The following is a 12066-nucleotide window of genomic DNA, read 5'->3' on the forward strand; positions in this document are numbered from 1 at the left end:
CTCTTATGCATATTTATTGCAACATCCCTTCCAATCGTTTCATCCCCTAACTGATGTCTTAACTAATAAGATACAACCTCTTACTTCCTCCCCTTTCTCCCTGTCTCCTGCCCTGCCCCTAGTTTAATAAGTAATTATCTATACAAAGTAGAACAGATTGAATGGGTAAAAGAGAAAATGGTTGTCCCTGGCACAGCCAGTTCTCTTGGGATATGGGGGACTGAGGCCCAAATGCTGTTTCTGAAGGTGATACAGTTATAGTTAAACTTGTCACTAAGAAAATCTATGGGGTTGGGTGTTAATTAAATTTAAACCAGTTAAATAAGTGAGAGAATGCCTTTTTTGAGAAAACTCTTTTGGTCTTCTGAGTTTTCAACTTGAGCCATGGCTCTAAGATGCTTGTTAGGTAGCAGTGCAGTAGCATTTTGACAGCCTGAATGTAAGATAACATAAAAATGTAAAAAAAAAAAAAAAATCCATGCATCTTCTTCCTTCCTCTCTGCTTTCTTTGGTCAAAAAAGCAAAAGAAGAAAATAAATCAAATGCTGCAGTACAACATGTGTGAGTTACATAAGGAATGGGTAAGAACCACAGAAGATACAGAACAAGCCAAAAGGACAGATGTGAAGAGTTCTGAACAAATTATATAATTAAATGTATGTCTAAAGTGAAGAGAAGATTAGAGACTTGCAAAAGTCATTAATGAATATAGAACATTTTAGTTAGAATCTTCAGAAACTAGGAAAAAAAAAAGTGTATTTTTAGGAGGTTTTGGTCAATTAAATGTTACTCTTGGGTTTTGGAGAAAGCTGTTTCAAAAGACTCTGTCGTCCTGAATCTATAATTCATAATGATAGACAGTGAATACACAACACCTAGAAGGAGATATCACAAAAAATAAGTCAAGTCTAAATGGAGCTTTATGCATGCTCAGAAATACCTTGCTATGCTAGAATGTTATTGAGTAAACTCAGCTGCTGGGGTAATATAATTCCATTCAGTGTTGTGCCGACACATTGCATACCATAGCAATACGTAAGGTAAGTCAGACAAATGCAAGAGGAATGCAGCAGGAGAGATGAAAATTCGTAATTCATAAAAGAAGTGTAGTTCAAGAAATAAGTTTTTGTTTAGAATGTAGAATGACTTCTACATTGGAGACCATTTCCCTGTTGGCATACTCCAGGCTCTGATCGCAAATAGGTAATAACAATTGTAGAGTACTTTCAGTCCAGCACTGAAGACAGCCATTTCAGAAAGCATTTGGGAATAACCTTTTCTCACTTTGATCCTTCTGAATCCTTTCTATCTTCTTCTGTTTGATCTGCCTCAGGCCTATATTTTTTTTTCTTATAAGTGCTTAGGAACACATGAAGAGATGAATCAGTTACAGAAAAAACTTTCACTCAATAGTCAGTAGGTAACTATGCCAGTTTCATAATACTTGTCAATGGAGGTGATCTGATCCAGCTTATCCAAATTTAAAATGGAAAAGACATTTCCTTCTGAACAGTGAGCTGCCTGATAATGAAAGAAGGCCAAAGAAATAGAGATTTATGGGTCAGCAATAGAACCATACTCAGAAATAACTGTCAGACAATTTTATGTCTTGAGTAATTGCAGTGATGACATATCAATATAATCATTGGCACAATTGTTAGCACAAGACATTAACACATTGTTATAACTGTATTGCTATCTGAATATGGTTTCAGTTCCATGGAGGTCAATGGTAAGCTTTCACTTACTTTCGCACAAGCTGATTCAAGTTGTTAAACAATCATGAGTAAGCTGTTTGAATTGGATTAATCTCATCTAACTTTAGAATTCTAGAAGTTAAGCATCATTTCTAAGCTACATGTCTATGATTCCAGTGTAATGAATGGCTGGATGCATCTCTAGAGTGTGCTTCATTTCATTCTGAACTTAGTGTCTAGGAGAGGTGGGAGGAATCACCCACTCTCCTTCCCTTGACTATAGTGAAGCCTCGATCACTGTCTTGACTTGCTGCCTAAGTTTTAGAAGACTAAAGCTGGATGATTTGTGTGGAATACAAATCCAACCCCAACAGCGTCACAGCCATGTCATTATAACAGTACTTTTCTTCAGACAGCAGAGGAGGCAGACAAACAATTTTCATATTCTCTTTGGCTTAGTCAAGTTACAAGACATTAACAGGAACAATATGATGTGGCAGAGAGAAAAAGTCAGTATTAGAAAAGCAACAATAGTAAGAATAATGTTATGGATTTTTTTACTTACTAAGATGAAGGCATCAGCTCATCTGTTTTTTGGCTGCTCGTGGTAGCACTTACTTAAAATAACAGTACTTGTGATGATATGTAGTGTAGAAAGTCACATCAGTACATCTCACATCCATTACATTTGGTAAACCTCTTTCAAACAAAGAGAAGGTTGGTAATAGGTCAAATCAGTAACATTACGTCAATAGTATGTCTCTAATTAACAGTTGAATGACTGCCAAGCTCTGTAAATGGAGTCAACACCAAATGGATCCCTCCCTCTCCCGCCACTTATTTTATTACCAGATAGAGCTAGCATAACACATTTCCCTGCAACTCTACAGTCATGATAAAGGCCAAAGTTAAAAGAGAAGGAAAGCCTAAAAAGGGATATTAGAGGTTTGCTTGGAATAGAAAAGCTTATAAATTTGTCGGCCAGACATATGCCAAAGTAAAGTGCTGTGATCAAGAGGTGATGTATGAAGGACTTCTGTCACAGATGTATAGATTCAAGTAGAAAACTTTAAAATATAATTATTAATGCTTCATATGTCCCTGGGGCAAGTCTTTCCTCGGCTCTGAAATGAACATCAATTAAAGCACATGGAGGAGAAAGGGAGTGGTTCAGCATGGAGCTGTGAGATGGTGGGGGCTGTAATGCCAGAATTATCACAGTCTGCTTAGCTTTCTCCATCAAACCCGAAGAGGGCAAAGCTGAGTACTAAGCTAAGCACAGGCAATAGAGCTTCTTCAGTGGCAGCAGCATCAAGAGCAAACAGAGCTCTTCTTTGTAAATGTTTGTTGTACCTGGTTTAGCAGCTAGCAATGTTTTTACAGTCTGGATTCAGAGAACTGGGCCAGACCATCTCCATTGCAGATGCCCCCTCCCTGGAAATGTTGAAGGCCAGGTTGGATGAGGCTTTGAGCAACCTGATCTAGTGGAAGGTGTCCCTGCCCAAGGCACGGAGGTTGGTACTAGATGATCTTTAATGGTCCCTTCCAACCCAAACCATTCTGTGACTCTATGATTCTATGATTATGGCCCTGTTGGAGGTTCTAAATTGTTTTGGAGGGTCAATAATTGAAAAATATGGGTCCCTTAGCAAGGAAAGGTATGAAGGAAGGTAAAATCTTTGTGTGGATTATTTCCTCCATGTTGTAAGGTATCTTTCATTCATATATATATATATATATATCATGTACTGTATTCTTTTTTATATTTTTATCAATAGAAATATTTTGTGACTTCTTCTTCAAGTATATTACTGCAATGAAGAGGGAGGAGATTATGTTAGAAGCTGCCTTAGCCATGTAACATACTGAAAGGAATATACATCTCCTACCACTCCAGACAAATGTGGATGTGCCAAAAGAGAGGAATACTGTAACACCAAGAGAATTAAAAATAGCTCCCAGTTATTGCTTAAGACCTTACTGCTAATAATTAGAAATGTTCTTAGTCTGATGCAAAAAGTAAACCATCAACATGAGACAGAAAGAAACTGGCCACATGGTAAAGAAAGGTAAATAATGCATTTTTTTCAACACAGGTATTTTTAATCTGTAAAATACATGGTCTCACCACCAGACATACTCAACTTCAGCCACAACTTCTTTCCACTCCATGCCCCCCCCAGCACAAACCAGTGTTAATACTGATACTTCTTTAAAATTCCTGCTTTGTATTTTTCCTCTCAGTAGTCATCCCTTTTTAATGTACCTTTATATTAAAAAGATCCATTAGGGCCTCTGCTCAATATTCTAAAAATTGGTCTATAAATCTTTATTCTGGTTTTTAGAACTGTGCAACAGTAAGTTAGAGTCTTTCAAGTATAACATTCTTCACCTGAGTCCCAAGGGATAAAAATGCTTAATACGTTATCAAAATTTAGTGCTATTTTTTTTCAGTGTGCATCTGACTTTTGATCTAATCTACAGAGAGAGCAGGCTTTTAGAAATGATGCAAGCTGACAATTGATGTCTAGCTTATTGACATTTAGAAGGGTAATAGTTTGCTGGCAGCTAGTCCAGAAGAAGTTTCTGAAGCCTCAGTGTACATATCACCCAAAGCTCTCAGTGAAGGCCAATCTTCAAATGTCACAGTAGAACATAAACAGATGAAAGGTTATCCTAATTAAAGCTGTGATGGGATAGTTCAAGACTATTAAAAAGAGGAAAAGAAATATTACAAAAGTAGTCTAAATAAAATCTTTGGTAAGAAAGCAGAGGTTTTTGTTGCTGGTTTGTTTTGTTGGGGGTTTTTTTTTTTGGTTTTTAATTATTATTTTTATTTGGAAACAAGGAATTTTAGACATATATTTCCCTTTTTTTCAAGTACATTCCTTTAAACTTGTATTAATTCTCATTTTAAACAGCTCTTTCTAAGCTATTGAAGGCTCAGAATATTTTTCCTTTTGGAAAAGGAATTTCCATTTGGGAAATTCTTGGCAGGTCTTGCAGTAATAAGCAAATTTTGGCATTATGGGGAGCACCAGAAGAGGCTACATAAAAAGACTGTGTGAAGGATTAGGACAGTGCCACGAAGAGGACTGACAGCCTCTCTCCTTATTCACTGCTGTGTTGGATCCCTGTTTTGTGTTGAAATAAAGTCTTACTACTGTGTATAAAGACTCATCTGCCTCATCGTTCCCATCTTGTCCTAAATACTCCCTTTTTCAGCCTCCAGCAAACTGTGTGAATGAAGCTGTTCTAGCATTATGATATGAGGGTACTGTATATGAGTTCTGCCAAGTTGAAAATTCAATGTCTGTCTAATGATCTAAAGAAGCTTGGCCTGAACAACAAAGAAGCACTGGGGAAGATCCAGCCTTGGTGAGTGCATCAGCTCCCTGAGTTCCCCACTGAGGACAACAATATTTGGCTACTTTTGCCCTCATGTCTGAACAACTCTACAGAGGGGAATGAGGAAACATCCTATATAAACCTGTTGTCTTTTTTAACACGTCTTGCATTATGCAGAGCTATATGAATCACTATAAAATCTATGAGCTGCAAGACAACAGACACATTTTCATGGCAGTTTCTTCCCCTCTTCCCCAATTGTGCTCTAAAGTGAGTTTCTGTAGCTCCCACCACACACTGTTGCACTGTCACCAAAGGGCTGCCATTGCAAGAATTGAAGTTTTCTTTGTTGTCAGGTAACTGGCATGTTGGTGTCAGCCTAGATAAGCCGTAGTAGAAATGAAGAAGTTCACAGAATAATGCCTAGTAGCACAAAACAGGAGCTTAAAAAGGGAACAGAGACAACTGCGCTAACAGTTTTCACATCAGGGTAGTTGCTGTCAAGCCCTCAGCGTGAGTGACTGGTGTAGCAACCACATTTGGAAGAATTAGAAATGTAAATATATGTAGCTTTCCGTTCATATACCACGATTAGATGAAAAATAGCATTTAAAATAAGAAGCATGTCAGCAGTGCATAGACTAATTAATTCCCCACCACTACACCTCACCATGTGGTGAGTCAACAGGAAATTCTTTCTGAACTACAGCCATTTCCCCCGAGGACAGTGCGATGGTAGAACATTGCTCTGTGTTGGGTTTCAGCACAGGATGCAAATCTAAGTACAGTCTCTACTGTTTTTTTAGCTTTTGAATACATTCCTCAATGCATACCCTAAAACAGTGTGGAACAAATTACTTCAAAGGAGCAGAAGCCCCAAAAATGATTCCTGAAGTGATCTGAACTTAGGCTCTAAACCCAACATATTCCATCTTAAAGCTCTAGCTGTATTCTCAAGAGCATGTTGTTATGAACAGCCACAGAATGGCTGTTCTCAGTCTTCAATTAACTCTTTTAAACTTATCCACAGTGTGGAACAAGCTGTCCTTCCCATTCCCAATGTGTTACATCATGACCAAACATGTCAAGACTTACTTGCCCTAGGCCCCTCTGTCTGCGTCCTATCAAGATTTCCTCCTCCAGAATAGTGGCCCACCTCCTGCCCCATCCATCTCCCCAGTCTATTCCCCCAGCTGTGAATGGGATCTCCCACAGCTTCACCTCTGCTCCACAGACTAAAGCTGCAGTGAGTTCCTTCTCACTTTCCGCAAACGCTACCCAAGTGCCAGTGGTGCCCTTACCGAGTATGCTGCCCATCAGAGGGAACTGGCCTTGTGCCTCCTTAGCCTGCTGCTCATTGAATCTGGGACTGCTTCTCTGTCTCTTCCCATCTCTTGGTCAGCCACCCGCAGCATCAAGGCGGGGAGCGCGCAGCAGCAGCAAGAGCACACTGCCGCTCTGTGGAACCACCCCAGAACTTCCAGTTCTCTCAGTCCTCCTAAAATCTGCTTATTCACAACAATCCTTCTTCATCTATGAGGCTATCCGTGGGGCTAAGAAAGCATGAATATTGCAGTTTTATAGCCAACTTGCTCTGAAGATACTAGAACTGCAATCTGATTTCAGAACTTTGCCTTCCTGCCAAAAACTCCACCTTCGTCCTCTCCTCCAAAATTCAGACTTGCTTCAGAGCTGACAGTTATATTTTTATGGACCTTTCTGTATCCTGTTTTGGATCAAGGATTCACAGCACTTTTTTGCCAAATATAGGTCTTCCGCCTACACAGCGACAAAACATTTGGAGATGTGACACAAGAGTCAATATAAGAAGGTGCTTAAAAAGACTATGACATTATGACAGAAAAATATTGCCAGCAAAACCTGTCCATGTAACTTGGTGTATTGGGCTGTGCTGAATTAGGCAGCCCACGATGAAGGTAAATTTCTCATCTATTAGCTTTTATTTCCATTTAAAGATAGCGTAACAGGAGGGATTCTGGGCTAACAGATAAATAGCCAATCTCACAACAAGTGTAAGACAGCACCCCTGCACCTCTTATTTAGAAAAAAGAAAAGAGCTAGAGAGGTTATGTTAGTAATAAGCACAGAAATGAGTGCACAGCGGGTTTGCAGCATGACCTCTCTGTGGATTTTGCAATGAATCTGAATTAAAGCAGAGCATTCCCATTGCCACAATCTTAGTTGGCTTTTTGTGTGTGTGTATAGTTTCTTCTCAGAAGTTGGTCCAAAAATATTTACAATTACTTCTGAAGAACAACGCAACTCCATCCCTTCGGAATTCAGACTTTCTTTCTTCATAAATTGTAAGAACAGTTTAGGGCCTGACTCCAAACCTATTGAAAGCAATGGCTAGTTTCCAACGAATATCAAAAAAATCTGGATAAGTATAGAAAGATCCACTTCAAAATACGTATTGTTATTGTTTTTAAAAATCACTTCAGAAGATGTAAAATCCTCCCTTAATCCCCTACCAAATTGGAATGAAAATTATTTCATACATTACATGGAAAAGCTGGACATTTACTGAAGGGCAGAAAGGTCCCTTTTCCAAAAAAAGTACTCTTTTGCATGTCATTTCTCCTGTCAGCTCAGATTACATTAGAATATGGAAGAGCACTAGGTAAGTCTATAGTGCTATTAAAAAGCTAGGAATAAAAGGGATCGTGAAATGGCAGAATAATGAATATGAACATTATCTGTATTTCATTTGGCAAGCTTAATACCTTAATTAATAATTTAAATGGATTTCTTCTTCTTCAGTGATATTTCTCAGAAAATATTTATTCTGCACCTGCTAAAAGCTGCCACCTACACAACCTCAGCTAAATGAATATTGTGAATGAAACTATTCTGTTCTCTCATAGAGGGTTAGTAACACAGCCTGTTATTAAGGTTGCCTGACACTTTCCATTATAAGACTCTGCTTCCAATTGCTTATAACTTTGTTAGACTCTCACTGGTTGCCTGCCAGGTGCTACTTCAAGATGACATTTTTCGAACATTTCATTCAAAACAGTTCTGTCAATTATAAAATTACGACAGGGAAAGAACACTGGTTTCCTACACTGAAAATTTTATAGCAATATTGTTCTAGGAGTTGATTTAAATGAAAACTTAAGTTGGCAGAAAGTCTTTCAGTACTTGAGCAGATTTGAACGCATGCAGTCTGATATTACTGGTTACGTGGTTATGTGCTAGAGCAGTGACAGGTAATTTCTTAAAACTGTCTTTGCTTTCTACAAAAGATTGGGCTGTCAGACAGGAAAATGTGTGGTCTGCTATATGACCATTTTTCAGTAAGGGTATTTTTTGTCCCCCAAGACCATATTCCCCCACCATTTATACCAGTTCTGTTCAGCTCATTTTACAATGAGCTGCCTCTCCCCGTGTGGGTGAAATGAGAGCGGTCCAGATGGACTGATAGAGCAATAGCTCCTGTGTCCACACTGGGCGTTTGGTTTTCAGATGCATTATGTTCCTCAGGGACACCATAGGGCTCTGGCCCAGCATTTCTAGATGAGAAGTGCAAACATCATTGCTAAGCAACCCAAATTTACCTCGTAAGTAGTTGCATAGGACCCTGGTCAACAGCAAAAAATTGCGGGGTGTTTTGATGGTACATATGCACGTATTGCAGCCTGCTCAGATGCCCTTAATGCCTCTTTCAGCAGTCAGCCCACACTGGCCTGTTAGAGTAGGTAACTGTGCTTCCCATGGCCAATTTGTACAAATGCACAAGTGCACAGATAGAGAAAAACCTATGGAAATTACCCTTATTTGAATACTAAGCATTCTTATAGGTATACACATCTCCCCATACCATCTCTCAGAGGCAGCTGAATTTACAGGTCCAACCCTAACTGTGCTCCGCTCACTTCCTGGCCTTACTAGCCCACAAGACACACTCATTTTTCTCTCCGTGTGTCACTGGCTGTGCAAAGCTCGCCCTGCAGGCAAGGCTGGCAGGCTGGGCAGCTGCGAGGGAGGACTACATGGGGAGGAGGGAAGAACAAGGAAGGCTTGTCACTGGCTTCACACTGAGGACATCTGCTTTGTCCCCTTCCTAATCATCAGTACCTGGCAAGGACCCTTGCTTCCCCCTCTCACAGCCACAGCTGAGGCACAATGGCCCTGCACAAAAAAGTGCCCACAGCATTTTGCATCTTCTCCTATTCCTGCCTGGGAGCATTTGCAGAGGTGGAGTGCATCCTTCCCTAGTGATGTTTTGTTCTGTTCAGAAATAACAGCTCTTGATATCAGGTGGAGTTATTCTACAGGGCTCTTCTTCGGCACCACAGTCAGAGAGGATCTTCATGGCATCTCCTGCCTTTCATAAACTTCATTTCAGGCCTCTTGCAACCCCAGGCTGGCTCTGTTAGCTGTCTGGTTTCAGAATATCTCAGGAAGGCCAGGAGATGGGGGCTATGAGAAACCAGCAACCCATCTACCTATGCTTTGGGGGTGTGGAGGGGGTTACTTTGGAGCAATCATCTCATTCGGTCCCGCAAAAGCAATACCCGCACATGCCTTCAGGAAGGCGGACCTCTAGTAGCAGGTTCTAGGAGGACTTTTTAGATACCCATGTGCAAAAATGGGACAACATCTAGCATAGAATAGACTTTTTTTTAAAGTGTTCTTCACCCTTGACTGTCCCTGACAGAGCCATCAGGGTGAACCTGGCTGGTCTGACCTCTCTCATCACCAGTGATAAATACAGTGTCTCAGGGTGGGAGCAGCACTATGCCTGTCCCCATGTACTCGCCAGCTGTCCAGAAAATGTCTCTTTCCTGGATAAGCTTTCCCCACAGAGGATGAGCACTAAATGAGATGCTGGATCCTTCCAAAGCAATGGCCATTGCATGTATGGTAGCCAGACTGTGTGGAAGACAAACCAGTCCATGGCAAAGACACAGGGGTGGGAGGGTCTGAGGGTCTGACAAAGAGGGGGTATGCTGGGAGGTGTAGGTGATGAGAGCTCATGAACATCATGCGTTGCCCACGCTTCACGCCACAACCTGTACTGAGCCGTGCTTCTGAAATACGCTTGCCATCAGGCTGACATCTACCTCAAAATCAGGATGTACTTGTGATTTTATGGATTCTGCACCATCTTGCCCCATGGCCAAGCCTGCCTCCCACCACTGCCGGTGGGTCAGGGCCGGCACAAGGAGACTGCGGGGCTGAGGCCACAGGCCCTTTGCACACCGTGCAGTACAAGCAGTGTTTTTTACACAGACAAAAGCCATCCCTGTTTCTCTACTGATCCATTACCATGTATGTTTCCAGCGGCTGCGTGCTGCGTTATTCCCTGTAATAAGCTGTAAGGCTGGTCAGGCCACGTCTCCTGGCTGGTGAGGAGGTCTGTGGGCAGCCACCGCCACGCACGGCAGCTGCTGTGGGAGACAATGGCGCCTGGCAGAGCTGTGCTCTGCGGGCAACCACTGTCGGCATCGGGAAAGGCTTGTCAAATTTAGGTCAGCCAAAAGCTGATCCACAGGCAGAGGAGGAGGAGGACCTGCAATGTGGGTCTAGTTCTGGCCTTGTATGCAGAGTGGACCAGGGCAGGTGCCTTTGTGGGACAAGCACTGGCCCTGCTCTTGCATGTGCAACTTTCCCGATTGTCAGGGGGATCTCCATGAGGAGCCCTTCTGGGTCATCCCAAGGGACCTCCTGATGTTGCCCCAGGAGCACAGCAAAGGCAGAGCACCACAGGTGACCTTTCCTGCTCAGGTTAGGGTTAAGATTAGGGATAGAGTTAGGGTTAGAGTTCAGGGTAGGGTTAGGCTCCTCTCAGCTGGGGCTTAATGAGGATTACTTGGGATCACTGCTGAATAGTGAGGGGGCTTAAGGAGTTCTTGGGATAGATCCAAGAAGAAAAACGACGAAGAAAGACGATCCATATGGAGATACCTGTGCAATTTTTAAGAGTGTGAGGAAAATCAGAGTTCAAGAGAAGCTGAAGATTATGGATCAAAGCAACAAAACTGCAACAGAAGGAGGGAAGTTGAACCTATATCTTCTGAGAATTGGATACTCAATGCTTTTTGAACTAGCTAAGGCAGTACTGTCTTGTTAGCCGAGTTCCTCAGGTCCTTATGTGTTCCTGAACAACAGAGTTTAAGGATTAACCTGTACATTTACATTGCATATATGACTGTGGATTGTTGCCAGTGTTGAGCTAATAGGTTAATGAGCTGATAGTGTTAATGATAGTTGAAAGAAGAGTGGTGTTGGGGGGATTTCTGAAGTGTGAATTCATGGACTGTGCTTTTTCTTTTTTTTAACCTTACACATAGACAGTATGTGTCACTAAGTTTTTTTAAGACTAGAAAATGAGATATTAGGAGAAAACCTAGTTTCTGATAACACCTATGATCAAGTGTGTTCACCTGTGCTAGACTGATCTAAAATTAAATTCTCACATTGGGAGCTTAATGGCATCATTATTTCCCTGTCACATATATGTGTGGTGAGTGAGCTATTAGATGTGTGTGCCCTGAAGCTATTTGTAAATCAGTCCTCATTGTGACATACATTAACTGCTACGATATGGCACAGGTTAATGCAAGTAATCAAAGGGAAGAACGTCCACAGGCAGTCCCCACAAAAAGCCCAGACTGTGCGATGTCTCCCTCTTATCTTCCAGAAGTAGAGAGCACCAACAAGGAGTGGCTGTGCTTGCCTGCCTGGCCCAGGCTTTCTTGCTTTGGGTAGTGCCAGAACACAGGTATGTTCTGTGGATACAGAGCTGAGAGGAAAGGAGGTTGCTGCACCTTTTTGATGGGAAACGTACACGCTCGCGAGGGTGTTTCAGCTGCACTGTCAAGCTGAAAAAAGGGGCAGGGGCATGTGCTGAGACTGGAGAAACTGCCATGTGTGGGAAGCAGCGTAAAGTCTCTTTACAAGCCTCTGTTTTCATGTTGCTCCTTGAAGTCATAGATTCTTCTGTTTTTTACATCATTTTATACACTTGGTAATGACTACACATATGGATTTCAAT

The 12066-nt window shown here is 41.5% G+C and overlaps 1 long non-coding RNA gene across 1 annotated transcript in view; it reads right to left on the minus strand.

The window, feature by feature from the left end:
• LOC138684814 (uncharacterized) overlaps nt 1-6658 on the minus strand; it is a 46837-nt gene extending 40179 nt beyond the window's left edge. The window contains exon 1 of the long non-coding RNA XR_011324106.1: nt 6347-6658. This is a non-coding gene — a long non-coding RNA (uncharacterized lncRNA). The remainder of the gene's footprint in view (nt 1-6346) is intronic.
• Between the last annotated feature and the right edge of the window lie 5408 nt (nt 6659-12066).

This window comes from Haliaeetus albicilla, chromosome 3, assembly GCF_947461875.1.
Source record: "Haliaeetus albicilla chromosome 3, bHalAlb1.1, whole genome shotgun sequence".
Taxonomy (NCBI): domain Eukaryota; kingdom Metazoa; phylum Chordata; class Aves; order Accipitriformes; family Accipitridae; genus Haliaeetus; species Haliaeetus albicilla.